Source organism: Haliotis rufescens, unplaced genomic scaffold (assembly GCF_023055435.1).
Source record: "Haliotis rufescens isolate VD_foot unplaced genomic scaffold, xgHalRufe1.0.p SCAF_153, whole genome shotgun sequence".
NCBI lineage: Eukaryota > Metazoa > Mollusca > Gastropoda > Lepetellida > Haliotidae > Haliotis > Haliotis rufescens.
This window is the reverse complement of record NW_025963839.1, coordinates 49,067-70,309: the sequence shown is the minus strand read 5'-3', so window position 1 is coordinate 70,309 and position 21,243 is coordinate 49,067.

Below are 21,243 nucleotides of genomic sequence, written 5' to 3'. Positions count from 1 at the left end.
GTCGTCCTGCAAAGTCTGAGACTCCTACGGCGATTTGACATTTTTGGTCGAAAATGCATATCAGGCTAACACCTGGCGCTCAAATGCCACTCGGATGTCAAAGTTGTCGCAGCGCATTGAAATTTTGCATGCGGGTAGACCTTGACCTGGAGGTCACGTTTCCACCGTTCTTGACCCCAGATCACCTCTGTGAGCGGAGCTATGAGCTCCATTATCCAACTGTAACATTGGCTCCAAAGTGAAAAATGTTTCGTTGAGAATGCTCCATTTGACCTAAGGAGTCGTCCTGCAAAGTCTGAGACTCCTACGGCGATTTGACATTTTTGGTCGAAAATGCATATAAGGCACACCTGGCGCTCAAATGCCACTCGGATGTCAAAGTTGTCGCAGCGCATTGAAATTTTGCATGCGGGTAGACCTTGACCTGGAGGTCACGTTTCCACCGTTCTTGACCCCAGATCACCTCTGTGAGCGGAGCTATGGGCTCCATTATCCAACTGTAACATTGGCTCCAAAGTGAAAAATGTTTCGTTGAGGATGCTCCATTTGACCTAAGGAGTCGTCCTGCAAAGTCTGAGACTCCTACGGCGATTTGACATTTTTGGTCGAAAATGCATATAAGGCACACCTGGCGCTCAAATGCCACTCGGATGTCAAAGTTGTCGCAGCGCATTGAAATTTTGCATGCGGGTAGACCTTGACCTGGAGGTCACGTTTCCACCGTTCTTGACCCCAGATCACCTCTGTGAGCGGAGCTATGGGCTCCATTATCCAACTGTAACATTGGCTCCAAAGTGAAAAATGTTTCGTTCAGAATGCTCCATTTGACCTAAGGAGTCGTCCTGCAAAGTCTGAGACTCCTACGGCGATTTGACATTTTTGGTGGAAAATGCGCCTAAGACTAACACCTGGCGCTCAAATGCCACTCGGATGTCAAAGTTGTCGCAGCGCATTGAAATTTTGCATGCGGGTAGACCTTGACCTGGAGGTCACGTTTCCACCGTTCTTGACCCCAGATCACCTCTGTGAGCGGAGCTATGGGCTCCATTATCCAACTGTAACATTGGCTCCAAAGTGAAAAATGTTTCGTTCAGAATGCTCCATTTGACCTAAGGAGTCGTCCTGCAAAGTCTGAGACTCCTACGGCGATTTGACATTTTTGGTCGAAAATGCATATAAGGCTAACACCTGGCGCTCAAATGCCACTCGGATGTCAAAGTTGTCACAGCGCATTGAAATTGTGCATGCGGGTAGACCTTGACCTGGAGGTCACGTTTCCACCGTTCTTGACCCCAGATCACCTCTGTGAGCGGAGCTATGGGCTCCATTATCCAACTGTAACATTGGCTCCAAAGTGAAAAATGTTTCGTTGAGAATGCTCCATTTGACCTAAGGAGTCGTCCTGCAAAGTCTGAGACTCCTACGGCGATTTGACATTTTTGGTCGAAAATGCATATAAGGCTAACATCTGGCGCTCAAATGCCACTCGGATGTCAAAGTTGTCGCAGCGCATTGAAATTTTGCATGCGGGTAGACCTTGACCTGGAGGTCACGTTTCCACCGTTCTTGACCCCAGATCACCTCTGTGAGCGGAGCTATGGGCTCCATTATCCAACTGTAACATTGGCTCCAAAGTGAAAAATGTTTCGTTCAGAATGCTCCATTTGACCTAAGGAGTCGTCCTGCAAAGTCTGAGACTCCTACGGCGATTTGACATTTTTGGTCGAAAATGCATATAAGGCTAACATCTGGCGCTCAAATGCCACTCGGATGTCAAAGTTGTCGCAGCGCATTGAAATTTTGCATGCGGGTAGACCTTGACCTGGAGGTCACGTTTCCACCGTTCTTGACCCCAGATCACCTCTGTGAGCGGAGCTATGGGCTCCATTATCCAACTGTAACATTGGCTCCAAAGTGAAAAATGTTTCGTTCAGAATGCTCCATTTGACCTAAGGAGTCGTCCTGCAAAGTCTGAGACTCCTACGGCGATTTGACATTTTTGGTCGAAAATGCATATAAGGCTAACATCTGGCGCTCAAATGCCACTCGGATGTCAAAGTTGTCGCAGCGCATTGAAATTTTGCATGCGGGTAGACCTTGACCTGGAGGTCACGTTTCCACCGTTCTTGACCCCAGATCACCTCTGTGAGCGGAGCTATGGGCTCCATTATCCAACTGTAACATTGGCTCCAAAGTGAAAAATGTTTCGTTGAGAATGCTCCATTTGACCTAAGGAGTCGTCCTGCAAAGTCTGAGACTCCTACGGCGATTTGACATTTTTGGTCGAAAATGCATATAAGGCACACCTGGCGCTCAAATGCCACTCGGATGTCAAAGTTGTCGCAGCGCATTGAAATTTTGCATGCGGGTAGACCTTGACCTGGAGGTCACGTTTCCACCGTTCTTGACCCCAGATCACCTCTGTGAGCGGAGCTATGGGCTCCATTATCCAACTGTAACATTGGCTCCAAAGTGAAAAATGTTTCGTTGAGGATGCTCCATTTGACCTAAGGAGTCGTCCTGCAAAGTCTGAGACTCCTACGGCGATTTGACATTTTTGGTCGAAAATGCATATCAGGCTAACACCTGGCGCTCAAATGCCACTCGGATGTCAAAGTTGTCGCAGCGCATTGAAATTTTGCATGCGGGTAGACCTTGACCTGGAGGTCACGTTTCCACCGTTCTTGACCCCAGATCACCTCTGTGAGCGGAGCTATGGGCTCCATTATCCAACTGTAACATTGGCTCCAAAGTGAAAAATGTTTCGTTGAGAATGCTCCATTTGACCTAAGGAGTCGTCCTGCAAAGTCTGAGACTCCTACGGCGATTTGACATTTTTGGTCGAAAATGCATATAAGGCACACCTGGCGCTCAAATGCCACTCGGATGTCAAAGTTGTCGCAGCGCATTGAAATTTTGCATGCGGGTAGACCTTGACCTGGAGGTCACGTTTCCACCGTTCTTGACCCCAGATCACCTCTGTGAGCGGAGCTATGGGCTCCATTATCCAACTGTAACATTGGCTCCAAAGTGAAAAATGTTTCGTTGAGGATGCTCCATTTGACCTAAGGAGTCGTCCTGCAAAGTCTGAGACTCCTACGGCGATTTGACATTTTTGGTCGAAAATGCATATAAGGCACACCTGGCGCTCAAATGCCACTCGGATGTCAAAGTTGTCGCAGCGCATTGAAATTTTGCATGCGGGTAGACCTTGACCTGGAGGTCACGTTTCCACCGTTCTTGACCCCCAGATCACCTCTGTGAGCGGAGCTATGGGCTCCATTATCCAACTGTAACATTGGCTCCAAAGTGAAAAATGTTTCGTTGAGAATGCTCCATTTGACCTAAGGAGTCGTCCTGCAAAGTCTGAGACTCCTACGGCGATTTGACATTTTTGGTCGAAAATGCATATAAGGCACACCTGGCGCTCAAATGCCACTCGGATGTCAAAGTTGTCGCAGCGCATTGAAATTTTGCATGCGGGTAGACCTTGACCTGGAGGTCACGTTTCCACCGTTCTTGACCCCAGATCACCTCTGTGAGCGGAGCTATGGGCTCCATTATCCAACTGTAACATTGGCTCCAAAGTGAAAAATGTTTCGTTGAGAATGCTCCATTTGACCTAAGGAGTCGTCCTGCAAAGTCTGAGACTCCTACGGCGATTTGACATTTTTGGTCGAAAATGCATATAAGGCTAACATCTGGCGCTCAAATGCCACTCGGATGTCAAAGTTGTCGCAGCGCATTGAAATTTTGCATGCGGGTAGACCTTGACCTGGAGGTCACGTTTCCACCGTTCTTGACCCCAGATCACCTCTGTGAGCGGAGCTATGGGCTCCATTATCCAACTGTAACATTGGCTCCAAAGTGAACAATGTTTCGTTGAGAATGCTCCATTTGACCTAAGGAGTCGTCCTGCAAAGTCTGAGACTCCTACGGCGATTTGACATTTTTGGTCGAAATTGCATATAAGGCTAACACCTGGCGCTCAAATGCCACTCGGATGTCAAAGTTGTCGCAGCGCATTGAAATTTTGCATGCGGGTAGACCTTGACCTGGAGGTCACGTTTCCACCGTTCTTGACCCCAGATCACCTCTGTGAGCGGAGCTATGGGCTCCATTATCCAACTGTAACATTGGCTCCAAAGTGAAAAATGTTTCGTTGAGGATGCTCCATTTGACCTAAGGAGTCGTCCTGCAAAGTCTGAGACTCCTACGGCGATTTGACATTTTTGGTCGAAAATGCATATAAGGCACACCTGGCGCTCAAATGCCACTCGGATGTCAAAGTTGTCGCAGCGCATTGAAATTTTGCATGCGGGTAGACCTTGACCTGGAGGTCACGTTTCCACCGTTCTTGACCCCAGATCACCTCTGTGAGCGGAGCTATGGGCTCCATTATCCAACTGTAACATTGGCTCCAAAGTGAAAAATGTTTCGTTGAGAATGCTCCATTTGACCTAAGGAGTCGTCCTGCAAAGTCTGAGACTCCTACGGCGATTTGACATTTTTGGTCGAAAATGCATATAAGGCTAACATCTGGCGCTCAAATGCCACTCGGATGTCAAAGTTGTCGCAGCGCATTGAAATTTTGCATGCGGGTAGACCTTGACCTGGAGGTCACGTTTCCACCGTTCTTGACCCCAGATCACCTCTGTGAGCGGAGCTATGGGCTCCATTATCCAACTGTAACATTGGCTCCAAAGTGAAAAATGTTTCGTTCAGAATGCTCCATTTGACCTAAGGAGTCGTCCTGCAAAGTCTGAGACTCCTACGGCGATTTGACATTTTTGGTCGAAAATGCATATAAGGCACACCTGGCGCTCAAATGCCACTCGGATGTCAAAGTTGTCGCAGCGCATTGAAATTTTGCATGCGGGTAGACCTTGACCTGGAGGTCACGTTTCCACCGTTCTTGACCCCAGATCACCTCTGTGAGCGGAGCTATGGGCTCCATTATCCAACTGTAACATTGGCTCCAAAGTGAAAAATGTTTCGTTGAGAATGCTCCATTTGACCTAAGGAGTCGTCCTGCAAAGTCTGAGACTCCTACGGCGATTTGACATTTTTGGTCGAAAATGCATATAAGGCACACCTGGCGCTCAAATGCCACTCGGATGTCAAAGTTGTCGCAGCGCATTGAAATTTTGCATGCGGGTAGACCTTGACCTGGAGGTCACGTTTCCACCGTTCTTGACCCCAGATCACCTCTGTGAGCGGAGTTATGGGCTCCATTATCCAACTGTAACATTGGCTCCAAAGTGAAAATGTTTCGTTGAGAATGCTCCATTTGACCTAAGGAGTCGTCCTGCAAAGTCTGAGACTCCTACGGCGATTTGACATTTTTGGTCGAAAATGCATATAAGGCTAACACCTGGCGCTCAAATGCCACTCGGATGTCAAAGTTGTCGCAGCGCATTGAAATTTTGCATGCGGGTAGACCTTGACCTGGAGGTCACGTTTCCACCGTTCTTGACCCCAGATCACCTCTGTGAGCGGAGCTATGGGCTCCATTATCCAACTGTAACATTGGCTCCAAAGTGAAAAATGTTTCGTTCAGAATGCTCCATTTGACCTAAGGAGTCGTCCTGCAAAGTCTGAGACTCCTACGGCGATTTGACATTTTTGGTCGAAAATGCATATAAGGCACACCTGGCGCTCAAATGCCACTCGGATGTCAAAGTTGTCGCAGCGCATTGAAATTTTGCATGCGGGTAGACCTTGACCTGGAGGTCACGTTTCCACCGTTCTTGACCCCAGATCACCTCTGTGAGCGGAGCTATGGGCTCCATTATCCAACTGTAACATTGGCTCCAAAGTGAAAAATGTTTCGTTCAGAATGCTCCATTTGACCTAAGGAGTCGTCCTGCAAAGTCTGAGACTCCTACGGCGATTTGACATTTTTGGTCGAAATTGCATATAAGGCTAACATCTGGCGCTCAAATGCCACTCGGATGTCAAAGTTGTCGCAGCGCATTGAAATTTTGCATGCGGGTAGACCTTGACCTGGAGGTCACGTTTCCACCTTTCTTGACCCCAGATCATCTCTGTGAGCGGAGCTATGGGCTCCATTATCCAACTGTAACATTGGCTCCAAAGTGAAAAATGTTTCGTTGAGAATGCTCCATTTGACCTAAGGAGTCGTCCTGCAAAGTCTGAGACTCCTACGGCGATTTGACATTTTTGGTCGAAAATGCATATAAGGCACACCTGGCGCTCAAATGCCACTCGGATGTCAAAGTTGTCGCAGCGCATTGAAATTTTGCATGCGGGTAGACCTTGACCTGGAGGTCACGTTTCCACCGTTCTTGACCCCAGATCACCTCTGTGAGCGGAGCTATGGGCTCCAGTATCCAACTGTAACATTGGCTCCAAAGTGAAAAATGTTTCGTTGAGAATGCTCCATTTGACCTAAGGAGTCGTCCTGCAAAGTCTGAGACTCCTACGGCGATTTGACATTTTTGGTCGAAAATGCATATAAGGCACACCTGGCGCTCAAATGCCACTCGGATGTCAAAGTTGTCGCAGCGCATTGAAATTTTGCATGCGGGTAGACCTTGACCTGGAGGTCACGTTTCCACCGTTCTTGACCCCAGATCACCTCTGTGAGCGGAGCTATGGGCTCCATTATCCAACTGTAACATTGGCTCCAAAGTGAAAAATGTTTCGTTGAGAATGCTCCATTTGACCTAAGGAGTCGTCCTGCAAAGTCTGAGACTCCTACGGCGATTTGACATTTTTGGTCGAAAATGCATATAAGGCACACCTGGCGCTCAAATGCCACTCGGATGTCAAAGTTGTCGCAGCGCATTGAAATTTTGCATGCGGGTAGACCTTGACCTGGAGGTCACGTTTCCACCGTTCTTGACCCCAGATCACCTCTGTGAGCGGAGCTATGGGCTCCATTATCCAACTGTAACATTGGCTCCAAAGTGAAAAATGTTTCGTTGAGAATGCTCCATTTGACCTAAGGAGTCGTCCTGCAAAGTCTGAGACTCCTACGGCGATTTGACATTTTTGGTCGAAAATGCATATAAGGCTAACACCTGGCGCTCAAATGCCACTCGGATGTCAAAGTTGTCGCAGCGCATTGAAATTTTGCATGCGGGTAGACCTTGACCTGGAGGTCACGTTTCCACCGTTCTTGACCCCAGATCACCTCTGTGAGCGGAGCTATGGGCTCCATTATCCAACTGTAACATTGGCTCCAAAGTGAAAAATGTTTCGTTCAGAATGCTCCATTTGACCTAAGGAGTCGTCCTGCAAAGTCTGAGACTCCTACGGCGATTTGACATTTTTGGTCGAAAATGCATATAAGGCACACCTGGCGCTCAAATGCCACTCGGATGTCAAAGTTGTCGCAGCGCATTGAAATTTTGCATGCGGGTAGACCTTGACCTGGAGGTCACGTTTCCACCGTTCTTGACCCCAGATCACCTCTGTGAGCGAAGCTATGGGCTCCATTATCCAACTGTAACATTGGCTCCAAAGTGAAAAATGTTTCGTTGAGAATGCTCCATTTGACCTAAGGAGTCGTCCTGCAAAGTCTGAGACTCCTACGGCGATTTGACATTTTTGGTCGAAAATGCATATAAGGCTAACATCTGGCGCTCAAATGCCACTCGGATGTCAAAGTTGTCGCAGCGCATTGAAATTTTGCATGCGGGTAGACCTTGACCTGGAGGTCACGTTTCCACCGTTCTTGACCCCAGATCACCTCTGTGAGCGGAGCTATGGGCTCCATTATCCAACTGTAACATTGGCTCCAAAGTGAAAAATGTTTCGTTCAGAATGCTCCATTTGACCTAAGGAGTCGTCCTGCAAAGTCTGAGACTCCTACGGCGATTTGACATTTTTGGTCGAAAATGCATATAAGGCACACCTGGCGCTCAAATGCCACTCGGATGTCAAAGTTGTCGCAGCGCATTGAAATTTTGCATGCGGGTAGACCTTGACCTGGAGGTCACGTTTCCACCGTTCTTGACCCCAGATCACCTCTGTGAGCGGAGCTATGGGCTCCATTATCCAACTGTAACATTGGCTCCAAAGTGAAAAATGTTTCGTTGAGAATGCTCCATTTGACCTAAGGAGTCGTCCTGCAAAGTCTGAGACTCCTACGGCGATTTGACATTTTGGTCGAAAATGCATATAAGGCACACCTGGCGCTCACATGCCACTCGGATGTCAAAGTTGTCGCAGCGCATTGAAATTTTGCATGCGGGTAGACCTTGACCTGGAGGTCACGTTTCCACCGTTCTTGACCCCAGATCACCTCTGTGAGCGGAGCTATGGGCTCCATTATCCAACTGTAACATTGGCTCCAAAGTGAAAAATGTTTCGTTCAGAATGCTCCATTTGACCTAAGGAGTCGTCCTGCAAAGTCTGAGACTCCTACGGCGATTTGACATTTTTGGTCGAAAATGCATATAAGGCACACCTGGCGCTCAAATGCCACTCGGATGTCAAAGTTGTCGCAGCGCATTGAAATTTTGCATGCGGGTAGACCTTGACCTGGAGGTCACGTTTCCACCGTTCTTGACCCCAGATCACCTCTGTGAGCGAAGCTATGGGCTCCATTATCCAACTGTAACATTGGCTCCAAAGTGAAAAATGTTTCGTTGAGAATGCTCCATTTGACCTAAGGAGTCGTCCTGCAAAGTCTGAGACTCCTACGGCGATTTGACATTTTTGGTCGAAAATGCATATAAGGCTATCATCTGGCGCTCAAATGCCACTCGGATGTCAAAGTTGTCGCAGCGCATTGAAATTTTGCATGCGGGTAGACCTTGACCTGGAGGTCACGTTTCCACCGTTCTTGACCCCAGATCACCTCTGTGAGCGGAGCTATGGGCTCCATTATCCAACTGTAACATTGGCTCCAAAGTGAAAAATGTTTCGTTGAGAATGCTCCATTTGACCTAAGGAGTCGTCCTGCAAAGTCTGAGACTCCTACGGCGATTTGACATTTTTGGTCGAAAATGCATATAAGGCACACCTGGCGCTCAAATGCCACTCGGATGTCAAAGTTGTCGCAGCGCATTGAAATTTTGCATGCGGGTAGACCTTGACCTGGAGGTCACGTTTCCACCGTTCTTGACCCCAGATCACCTCTGTGAGCGGAGCTATGGGCTCCATTATCCAACTGTAACATTGGCTCCAAAGTGAAAAATGTTTCGTTGAGAATGCTCCATTTGACCTAAGGAGTCGTCCTGCAAAGTCTGAGACTCCTACGGCGATTTGACATTTTTGGTCGAAAATGCATATAAGGCTAACATCTGGCGCTCAAATGCCACTCGGATGTCAAAGTTGTCGCAGCGCATTGAAATTTTGCATGCGGGTAGACCTTGACCTGGAGGTCACGTTTCCACCGTTCTTGACCCCAGATCACCTCTGTGAGCGGAGCTATGGGCTCCATTATCCAACTGTAACATTGGCTCCAAAGTGAAAAATGTTTCGTTGAGAATGCTCCATTTGACCTAAGGAGTCGTCCTGCAAAGTCTGAGACTCCTACGGCGATTTGACATTTTTGGTCGAAAATGCATATAAGGCACACCTGGCGCTCAAATGCCACTCGGATGTCAAAGTTGTCGCAGCGCATTGAAATTTTGCATGCGGGTAGACCTTGACCTGGAGGTCACGTTTCCACCGTTCTTGACCCCAGATCACCTCTGTGAGCGGAGCTATGGGCTCCATTATCCAACTGTAACATTGGCTCCAAAGTGAAAAATGTTTCGTTGAGAATGCTCCATTTGACCTAAGGAGTCGTCCTGCAAAGTCTGAGACTCCTACGGCGATTTGACATTTTTGGTCGAAAATGCATATAAGGCTAACATCTGGCGCTCAAATGCCACTCGGATGTCAAAGTTGTCGCAGCGCATTGAAATTTTGCATGCGGGTAGACCTTGACCTGGAGGTCACGTTTCCACCGTTCTTGACCCCAGATCACCTCTGTGAGCGGAGCTATGGGCTCCATTATCCAACTGTAACATTGGCTCCAAAGTGAAAAATGTTTCGTTCAGAATGCTCCATTTGACCTAAGGAGTCGTCCTGCAAAGTCTGAGACTCCTACGGCGATTTGACATTTTTGGTCGAAAATGCATATAAGGCACACCTGGCGCTCAAATGCCACTCGGATGTCAAAGTTGTCGCAGCGCATTGAAATTTTGCATGCGGGTAGACCTTGACCTGGAGGTCACGTTTCCACCGTTCTTGACCCCAGATCACCTCTGTGAGCGGAGCTATGGGCTCCATTATCCAACTGTAACATTGGCTCCAAAGTGAAAAATGTTTCGTTGAGAATGCTCCATTTGACCTAAGGAGTCGTCCTGCAAAGTCTGAGACTCCTACGGCGATTTGACATTTTGGTCGAAAATGCATATAAGGCACACCTGGCGCTCACATGCCACTCGGATGTCAAAGTTGTCGCAGCGCATTGAAATTTTGCATGCGGGTAGACCTTGACCTGGAGGTCACGTTTCCACCGTTCTTGACCCCAGATCACCTCTGTGAGCGGAGCTATGGGCTCCATTATCCAACTGTAACATTGGCTCCAAAGTGAAAAATGTTTCGTTCAGAATGCTCCATTTGACCTAAGGAGTCGTCCTGCAAAGTCTGAGACTCCTACGGCGATTTGACATTTTTGGTCGAAAATGCATATAAGGCACACCTGGCGCTCAAATGCCACTCGGATGTCAAAGTTGTCGCAGCGCATTGAAATTTTGCATGCGGGTAGACCTTGACCTGGAGGTCACGTTTCCACCGTTCTTGACCCCAGATCACCTCTGTGAGCGAAGCTATGGGCTCCATTATCCAACTGTAACATTGGCTCCAAAGTGAAAAATGTTTCGTTGAGAATGCTCCATTTGACCTAAGGAGTCGTCCTGCAAAGTCTGAGACTCCTACGGCGATTTGACATTTTTGGTCGAAAATGCATATAAGGCTAACATCTGGCGCTCAAATGCCACTCGGATGTCAAAGTTGTCGCAGCGCATTGAAATTTTGCATGCGGGTAGACCTTGACCTGGAGGTCACGTTTCCACCGTTCTTGACCCCAGATCACCTCTGTGAGCGGAGCTATGGGCTCCATTATCCAACTGTAACATTGGCTCCAAAGTGAAAAATGTTTCGTTGAGAATGCTCCATTTGACCTAAGGAGTCGTCCTGCAAAGTCTGAGACTCCTACGGCGATTTGACATTTTTGGTCGAAAATGCATATAAGGCACACCTGGCGCTCAAATGCCACTCGGATGTCAAAGTTGTCGCAGCGCATTGAAATTTTGCATGCGGGTAGACCTTGACCTGGAGGTCACGTTTCCACCGTTCTTGACCCCAGATCACCTCTGTGAGCGGAGCTATGGGCTCCATTATCCAACTGTAACATTGGCTCCAAAGTGAAAAATGTTTCGTTGAGAATGCTCCATTTGACCTAAGGAGTCGTCCTGCAAAGTCTGAGACTCCTACGGCGATTTGACATTTTTGGTCGAAAATGCATATAAGGCACACCTGGCGCTCAAATGCCACTCGGATGTCAAAGTTGTCGCAGCGCATTGAAATTTTGCATGCGGGTAGACCTTGACCTGGAGGTCACGTTTCCACCGTTCTTGACCCCAGATCACCTCTGTGAGCGGAGCTATGGGCTCCATTATCCAACTGTAACATTGTCTCCAAAGTGAAAAATGTTTCGTTGAGAATGCTCCATTTGACCTAAGGAGTCGTCCTGCAAAGTCTGAGACTCCTACGGCGATTTGACATTTTTGGTCGAAAATGCATATAAGGCACACCTGGCGCTCAAATGCCACTCGGATGTCAAAGTTGTCGCAGCGCATTGAAATTTTGCATGCGGGTAGACCTTGACCTGGAGGTCACGTTTCCACCGTTCTTGACCCCAGATCACCTCTGTGAGCGGAGCTATGGGCTCCATTATCCAACTGTAACATTGGCTCCAAAGTGAAAAATGTTTCGTTCAGAATGCTCCATTTGACCTAAGGAGTCGTCCTGCAAAGTCTGAGACTCCTACGGCGATTTGACATTTTTGGTCGAAAATGCATATCAGGCTAACATCTGGCGCTCAAATGCCACTCGGATGTCAAAGTTGTCGCAGCACATTGAAATTTTGCATGCGGGTAGACCTTGACCTGGAGGTCACGTTTCCACCGTTCTGGACCCCAGATCACCTCTGTGAGCGGAGCTATGGGCTCCATTATCCAACTGTAACATTGGCTCCAAAGTGAAAAATGTTTCGTTGAGAATGCTCCATTTGACCTAAGGAGTCGTCCTGCAAAGTCTGAGACTCCTACGGCGATTTGACATTTTTGGTCGAAAATGCATATAAGGCACACCTGGCGCTCAAATGCCACTCGGATGTCAAAGTTGTCGCAGCGCATTGAAATTTTGCATGCGGGTAGACCTTGACCTGGAGGTCACGTTTCCACCGTTCTTGACCCCAGATCACCTCTGTGAGCGGAGCTATGGGCTCCATTATCCAACTGTAACATTGGCTCCAAAGTGAAAAATGTTTCGTTGAGAATGCTCCATTTGACCTAAGGAGTCGTCCTGCAAAGTCTGAGACTCCTACGGCGATTTGACATTTTTGGTCGAAAATGCATATAAGGCTAACATCTGGCGCTCAAATGCCACTCGGATGTCAAAGTTGTCGCAGCGCATTGAAATTTTGCATGCGGGTAGACCTTGACCTGGAGGTCACGTTTCCACCGTTCTTGACCCCAGATCACCTCTGTGAGCGGAGCTATGGGCTCCATTATCCAACTGTAACATTGGCTCCAAAGTGAAAAATGTTTCGTTGAGAATGCTCCATTTGACCTAAGGAGTCGTCCTGCAAAGTCTGAGACTCCTACGGCGATTTGACATTTTTGGTCGAAAATGCATATAAGGCACACCTGGCGCTCAAATGCCACTCGGATGTCAAAGTTGTCGCAGCGCATTGAAATTTTGCATGCGGGTAGACCTTGACCTGGAGGTCACGTTTCCACCGTTCTTGACCCCAGATCACCTCTGTGAGCGGAGCTATGGGCTCCATTATCCAACTGTAACATTGGCTCCAAAGTGAAAAATGTTTCGTTGAGAATGCTCCATTTGACCTAAGGAGTCGTCCTGCAAAGTCTGAGACTCCTACGGCGATTTGACATTTTTGGTCGAAAATGCATATAAGGCTAACATCTGGCGCTCAAATGCCACTCGGATGTCAAAGTTGTCGCAGCGCATTGAAATTTTGCATGCGGGTAGACCTTGACCTGGAGGTCACGTTTCCACCGTTCTTGACCCCAGATCACCTCTGTGAGCGGAGCTATGGGCTCCATTATCCAACTGTAACATTGGCTCCAAAGTGAAAAATGTTTCGTTGAGAATGCTCCATTTGACCTAAGGAGTCGTCCTGCAAAGTCTGAGACTCCTACGGCGATTTGACATTTTTGGTCGAAAATGCATATAAGGCTAACATCTGGCGCTCAAATGCCACTCGGATGTCAAAGTTGTCGCAGCGCATTGAAATTTTGCATGCGGGTAGACCTTGACCTGGAGGTCACGTTTCCACCGTTCTTGACCCCAGATCACCTCTGTGAGCGGAGCTATGGGCTCCATTATCCAACTGTAACATTGGCTCCAAAGTGAAAAATGTTTCGTTGAGAATGCTCCATTTGACCTAAGGAGTCGTCCTGCAAAGTCTGAGACTCCTACGGCGATTTGACATTTTTGGTCGAAAATGCATATCAGGCTAACATCTGGCGCTCAAATGCCACTCGGATGTCAAAGTTGTCGCAGCACATTGAAATTTTGCATGCGGGTAGACCTTGACCTGGAGGTCACGTTTCCACCGTTCTTGACCCCAGATCACCTCTGTGAGCGGAGCTATGGGCTCCATTATCCAACTGTAACATTGGCTCCAAAGTGAAAAATGTTTCGTTGAGAATGCTCCATTTGACCTAAGGAGTCGTCCTGCAAAGTCTGAGACTCCTACGGCGATTTGACATTTTTGGTCGAAAATGCATATAAGGCACACCTGGCGCTCAAATGCCACTCGGATGTCAAAGTTGTCGCAGCGCATTGAAATTTTGCATGCGGGTAGACCTTGACCTGGAGGTCACGTTTCCACCGTTCTTGACCCCAGATCACCTCTGTGAGCGGAGCTATGGGCTCCATTATCCAACTGTAACATTGGCTCCAAAGTGAAAAATGTTTCGTTGAGAATGCTCCATTTGACCTAAGGAGTCGTCCTGCAAAGTCTGAGACTCCTACGGCGATTTGACATTTTTGGTCGAAAATGCATATAAGGCTAACATCTGGCGCTCAAATGCCACTCGGATGTCAAAGTTGTCGCAGCGCATTGAAATTTTGCATGCGGGTAGACCTTGACCTGGAGGTCACGTTTCCACCGTTCTTGACCCCAGATCACCTCTGTGAGCGGAGCTATGGGCTCCATTATCCAACTGTAACATTGGCTCCAAAGTGAAAAATGTTTCGTTGAGAATGCTCCATTTGACCTAAGGAGTCGTCCTGCAAAGTCTGAGACTCCTACGGCGATTTGACATTTTTGGTCGAAAATGCATATAAGGCACACCTGGCGCTCAAATGCCACTCGGATGTCAAAGTTGTCGCAGCGCATTGAAATTTTGCATGCGGGTAGACCTTGACCTGGAGGTCACGTTTCCACCGTTCTTGACCCCAGATCACCTCTGTGAGCGGAGCTATGGGCTCCATTATCCAACTGTAACATTGGCTCCAAAGTGAAAAATGTTTCGTTGAGAATGCTCCATTTGACCTAAGGAGTCGTCCTGCAAAGTCTGAGACTCCTACGGCGATTTGACATTTTTGGTCGAAAATGCATATAAGGCTAACATCTGGCGCTCAAATGCCACTCGGATGTCAAAGTTGTCGCAGCGCATTGAAATTTTGCATGCGGGTAGACCTTGACCTGGAGGTCACGTTTCCACCGTTCTTGACCCCAGATCACCTCTGTGAGCGGAGCTATGGGCTCCATTATCCAACTGTAACATTGGCTCCAAAGTGAAAAATGTTTCGTTCAGAATGCTCCATTTGACCTAAGGAGTCGTCCTGCAAAGTCTGAGACTCCTACGGCGATTTGACATTTTTGGTCGAAAATGCATATAAGGCACACCTGGCGCTCAAATGCCACTCGGATGTCAAAGTTGTCGCAGCGCATTGAAATTTTGCATGCGGGTAGACCTTGACCTGGAGGTCACGTTTCCACCGTTCTTGACCCCAGATCACCTCTGTGAGCGGAGCTATGGGCTCCATTATCCAACTGTAACATTGGCTCCAAAGTGAAAAATGTTTCGTTGAGAATGCTCCATTTGACCTAAGGAGTCGTCCTGCAAAGTCTGAGACTCCTACGGCGATTTGACATTTTTGGTCGAAAATGCATATAAGGCTAACACCTGGCGCTCAAATGCCACTCGGATGTCAAAGTTGTCGCAGCGCATTGAAATTTTGCATGCGGGTAGACCTTGACCTGGAGGTCACGTTTCCACCGTTCTTGACCCCAGATCACCTCTGTGAGCGGAGCTATGGGCTCCATTATCCAACTGTAACATTGGCTCCAAAGTGAAAAATGTTTCGTTGAGAATGCTCCATTTGACCTAAGGAGTCGTCCTGCAAAGTCTGAGACTCCTACGGCGATTTGACATTTTTGGTCGAAAATGCATATAAGGCACACCTGGCGCTCAAATGCCACTCGGATGTCAAAGTTGTCGCAGCGCATTGAAATTTTGCATGCGGGTAGACCTTGACCTGGAGGTCACGTTTCCACCGTTCTTGACCCCAGATCACCTCTGTGAGCGGAGCTATGGGCTCCATTATCCAACTGTAACATTGGCTCCAAAGTGAAAAATGTTTCGTTCAGAATGCTCCATTTGACCTAAGGAGTCGTCCTGCAAAGTCTGAGACTCCTACGGCGATTTGACATTTTTGGTCGAAAATGCATATAAGGCACACCTGGCGCTCAAATGCCACTCGGATGTCAAAGTTGTCGCAGCGCATTGAAATTTTGCATGCGGGTAGACCTTGACCTGGAGGTCACGTTTCCACCGTTCTTAGCCCCAGATCACCTCTGTGAGCGGAGCTATGGGCTCCATTATCCAACTGTAACATTGGCTCCAAAGTGAAAAATGTTTCGTTGAGAATGCTCCATTTCACCTAAGGAGTCGTCCTGCAAAGTCTGAGACTCCTACGGCGATTTGACATTTTTGGTCGAAAATGCATATAAGGCTAACACCTGGCGCTCAAATGCCACTCGGATGTCAAAGTTGTCGCAGCGCATTGAAATTTTGCATGCGGGTAGACCTTGACCTGGAGGTCACGTTTCCACCGTTCTTGACCCCAGATCACCTCTGTGAGCGGAGCTATGGGCTCCATTATCCAACTGTAACATTGGCTCCAAAGTGAAAAATGTTTCGTTCAGAATGCTCCATTTGACCTAAGGAGTCGTCCTGCAAAGTCTGAGACTCCTACGGCGATTTGACATTTTTGGTCGAAAATGCATATAAGGCACACCTGGCGCTCAAATGCCACTCGGATGTCAAAGTTGTCGCAGCGCATTGAAATTTTGCATGCGGGTAGACCTTGACCTGGAGGTCACGTTTCCACCGTTCTTGACCCCAGATCACCTCTGTGAGCGAAGCTATGGGCTCCATTATCCAACTGTAACATTGGCTCCAAAGTGAAAAATGTTTCGTTGAGAATGCTCCATTTGACCTAAGGAGTCGTCCTGCAAAGTCTGAGACTCCTACGGCGATTTGACATTTTTGGTCGAAAATGCATATAAGGCTAACATCTGGCGCTCAAATGCCACTCGGATGTCAAAGTTGTCGCAGCGCATTGAAATTTTGCATGCGGGTAGACCTTGACCTGGAGGTCACGTTTCCACCGTTCTTGACCCCAGATCACCTCTGTGAGCGGAGCTATGGGCTCCATTATCCAACTGTAACATTGGCTCCAAAGTGAAAAATGTTTCGTTCAGAATGCTCCATTTGACCTAAGGAGTCGTCCTGCAAAGTCTGAGACTCCTACGGCGATTTGACATTTTTGGTCGAAAATGCATATAAGGCACACCTGGCGCTCACATGCCACTCGGATGTCAAAGTTGTCGCAGCGCATTGAAATTTTGCATGCGGGTAGACCTTGACCTGGAGGTCACGTTTCCACCGTTCTTGACCCCAGATCACCTCTGTGAGCGGAGCTATGGGCTCCATTATCCAACTGTAACATTGGCTCCAAAGTGAAAAATGTTTCGTTCAGAATGCTCCATTTGACCTAAGGAGTCGTCCTGCAAAGTCTGAGACTCCTACGGCGATTTGACATTTTTGGTCGAAAATGCATATAAGGCACACCTGGCGCTCAAATGCCACTCGGATGTCAAAGTTGTCGCAGCGCATTGAAATTTTGCATGCGGGTAGACCTTGACCTGGAGGTCACGTTTCCACCGTTCTTGACCCCAGATCACCTCTGTGAGCGGAGCTATGGGCTCCATTATCCAACTGTAACATTGGCTCCAAAGTGAAAAATGTTTCGTTCAGAATGCTCCATTTGACCTAAGGAGTCGTCCTGCAAAGTCTGAGACTCCTACGGCGATTTGACATTTTTGGTCGAAAATGCATATAAGGCACACCTGGCGCTCAAATGCCACTCGGATGTCAAAGTTGTCGCAGCGCATTGAAATTTTGCATGCGGGTAGACCTTGACCTGGAGGTCACGTTTCCACCGTTCTTAGCCCCAGATCACCTCTGTGAGCGGAGCTATGGGCTCCATTATCCAACTGTAACATTGGCTCCAAAGTGAAAAATGTTTCGTTGAGAATGCTCCATTTGACCTAAGGAGTCGTCCTGCAAAGTCTGAGACTCCTACGGCGATTTGACATTTTTGGTCGAAAATGCATATAAGGCTAACACCTGGCGCTCAAATGCCACTCGGATGTCAAAGTTGTCGCAGCGCATTGAAATTTTGCATGCGGGTAGACCTTGACCTGGAGGTCACGTTTCCACCGTTCTTGACCCCAGATCACCTCTGTGAGCGGAGCTATGGGCTCCATTATCCAACTGTAACATTGGCTCCAAAGTGAAAAATGTTTCGTTGAGAATGCTCCATTTGACCTAAGGAGTCGTCCTGCAAAGTCTGAGACTCCTACGGCGATTTGACATTTTTGGTCGAAAATGCATATAAGGCACACCTGGCGCTCAAATGCCACTCGGATGTCAAAGTTGTCGCAGCGCATTGAAATTTTGCATGCGGGTAGACCTTGACCTGGAGGTCACGTTTCCACCGTTCTTGACCCCAGATCACCTCTGTGAGCGAAGCTATGGGCTCCATTATCCAACTGTAACATTGGCTCCAAAGTGAAAAATGTTTCGTTGAGAATGCTCCATTTGACCTAAGGAGTCGTCCTGCAAAGTCTGAGACTCCTACGGCGATTTGACATTTTTGGTCGAAAATGCATATAAGGCTAACATCTGGCGCTCAAATGCCACTCGGATGTCAAAGTTGTCGCAGCGCATTGAAATTTTGCATGCGGGTAGACCTTGACCTGGAGGTCACGTTTCCACCGTTCTTGACCCCAGATCACCTCTGTGAGCGGAGCTATGGGCTCCATTATCCAACTGTAACATTGGCTCCAAAGTGAAAAATGTTTCGTTCAGAATGCTCCATTTGACCTAAGGAGTCGTCCTGCAAAGTCTGAGACTCCTACGGCGATTTGACATTTTTGGTCGAAAATGCATATAAGGCACACCTGGCGCTCACATGCCACTCGGATGTCAAAGTTGTCGCAGCGCATTGAAATTTTGCATGCGGGTAGACCTTGACCTGGAGGTCACGTTTCCACCGTTCTTGACCCCAGATCACCTCTGTGAGCGGAGCTATGGGCTCCATTATCCAACTGTAACATTGGCTCCAAAGTGAAAAATGTTTCGTTCAGAATGCTCCATTTGACCTAAGGAGTCGTCCTGCAAAGTCTGAGACTCCTACGGCGATTTGACATTTTTGGTCGAAAATGCATATAAGGCACACCTGGCGCTCAAATGCCACTCGGATGTCAAAGTTGTCGCAGCGCATTGAAATTTTGCATGCGGGTAGACCTTGACCTGGAGGTCACGTTTCCACCGTTCTTGACCCCAGATCACCTCTGTGAGCGAAGCTATGGGCTCCATTATCCAACTGTAACATTGGCTCCAAAGTGAAAAATGTTTCGTTGAGAATGCTCCATTTGACCTAAGGAGTCGTCCTGCAAAGTCTGAGACTCCTACGGCGATTTGACATTTTTGGTCGAAAATGCATATAAGGCTAACATCTGGCGCTCAAATGCCACTCGGATGTCAAAGTTGTCGCAGCGCATTGAAATTTTGCATGCGGGTAGACCTTGACCTGGAGGTCACGTTTCCACCGTTCTTGACCCCAGATCACCTCTGTGAGCGGAGCTATGGGCTCCATTATCCAACTGTAACATTGGCTCCAAAGTGAAAAATGTTTCGTTGAGAATGCTCCATTTGACCTAAGGAGTCGTCCTGCAAAGTCTGAGACTCCTACGGCGATTTGACATTTTTGGTCGAAAATGCATATAAGGCACACCTGGCGCTCAAATGCCACTCGGATGTCAAAGTTGTCGCAGCGCATTGAAATTTTGCATGCGGGTAGACCTTGACCTGGAGGTCACGTTTCCACCGTTCTTGACCCCAGATCACCTCTGTGAGCGGAGCTATGGGCTCCATTATCCAACTGTAACATTGGCTCCAAAGTGAAAAATGTTTCGTTGAGAATGCTCCATTTGACCTAAGGAGTCGTCCTGCAAAGTCTGAGACTCCTACGGCGATTTGACATTTTTGGTCGAAAATGCATATAAGGCTAACATCTGGCGCTCAAATGCCACTCGGATGTCAAAGTTGTCGCAGCGCATTGAAATTTTGCATGCGGGTAGACCTTGACCTGGAGGTCACGTTTCCACCGTTCTTGACCCCAGATCACCTCTGTGAGCGGAGCTATGGGCTCCATTATCCAACTGTAACATTGGCTCCAAAGTGAAAAATGTTTCGTTGAGAATGCTCCATTTGACCTAAGGAGTCGTCCTGCAAAGTCTGAGACTCCTACGGCGATTTGACATTTTTGGTCGAAAATGCATATAAGGCACACCTGGCGCTCAAATGCCACTCGGATGTCAAAGTTGTCGCAGCGCATTGAAATTTTGCATGCGGGTAGACCTTGACCTGGAGGTCACGTTTCCACCGTTCTTGACCCCAGATCACCTCTGTGAGCGGAGCTATGGGCTCCATTATCCAACTGTAACATTGGCTCCAAAGTGAAAAATGTTTCGTTGAGAATGCTCCATTTGACCTAAGAGTCGTCCTGCAAAGTCTGAGACTCCTACGGCGATTTGACATTTTTGGTCGAAAATGCATATAAGGCTAACATCTGGCGCTCAAATGCCACTCGGATGTCAAAGTTGTCGCAGCGCATTGAAATTTTGCATGCGGGTAGACCTTGACCTGGAGGTCACGTTTCCACCGTTCTTGACCCCAGATCACCTCTGTGAGCGGAGCTATGGGCTCCATTATCCAACTGTAACATTGGCTCCAAAGTGAAAAATGTTTCGTTCAGAATGCTCCATTTGACCTAAGGAGTCGTCCTGCAAAGTCTGAGACTCCTACGGCGATTTGACATTTTTGGTCGAAAATGCATATAAGGCACACCTGGCGCTCAAATGCCACTCGGATGTCAAAGTTGTCGCAGCGCATTGAAATTTTGCATGCGGGTAGACCTTGACCTGGAGGTCACGTTTCCACCGTTCTTGACCCCAGATCACCTCTGTGAGCGGAGCTATGGGCTCCATTATCCAACTGTAACATTGGCTCCAAAGTGAAAAATGTTTCGTTGAGAATGCTCCATTTGACCTAAGGAGTCGTCCTGCAAAGTCTGAGACTCCTACGGCGATTTGGACATTTTGGTCGAAAATGCATATAAGGCACACCTGGCGCTCACATGCCACTCGGATGTCAAAGTTGTCGCAGCGCATTGAAATTTTGCATGCGGGTAGACCTTGACCTGGAGGTCACGTTTCCACCGTTCTTGACCCCAGATCACCTCTGTGAGCGGAGCTATGGGCTCCATTATCCAACTGTAACATTGGCTCCAAAGTGAAAAATGTTTCGTTCAGAATGCTCCATTTGACCTAAGGAGTCGTCCTGCAAAGTCTGAGACTCCTACGGCGATTTGACATTTTTGGTCGAA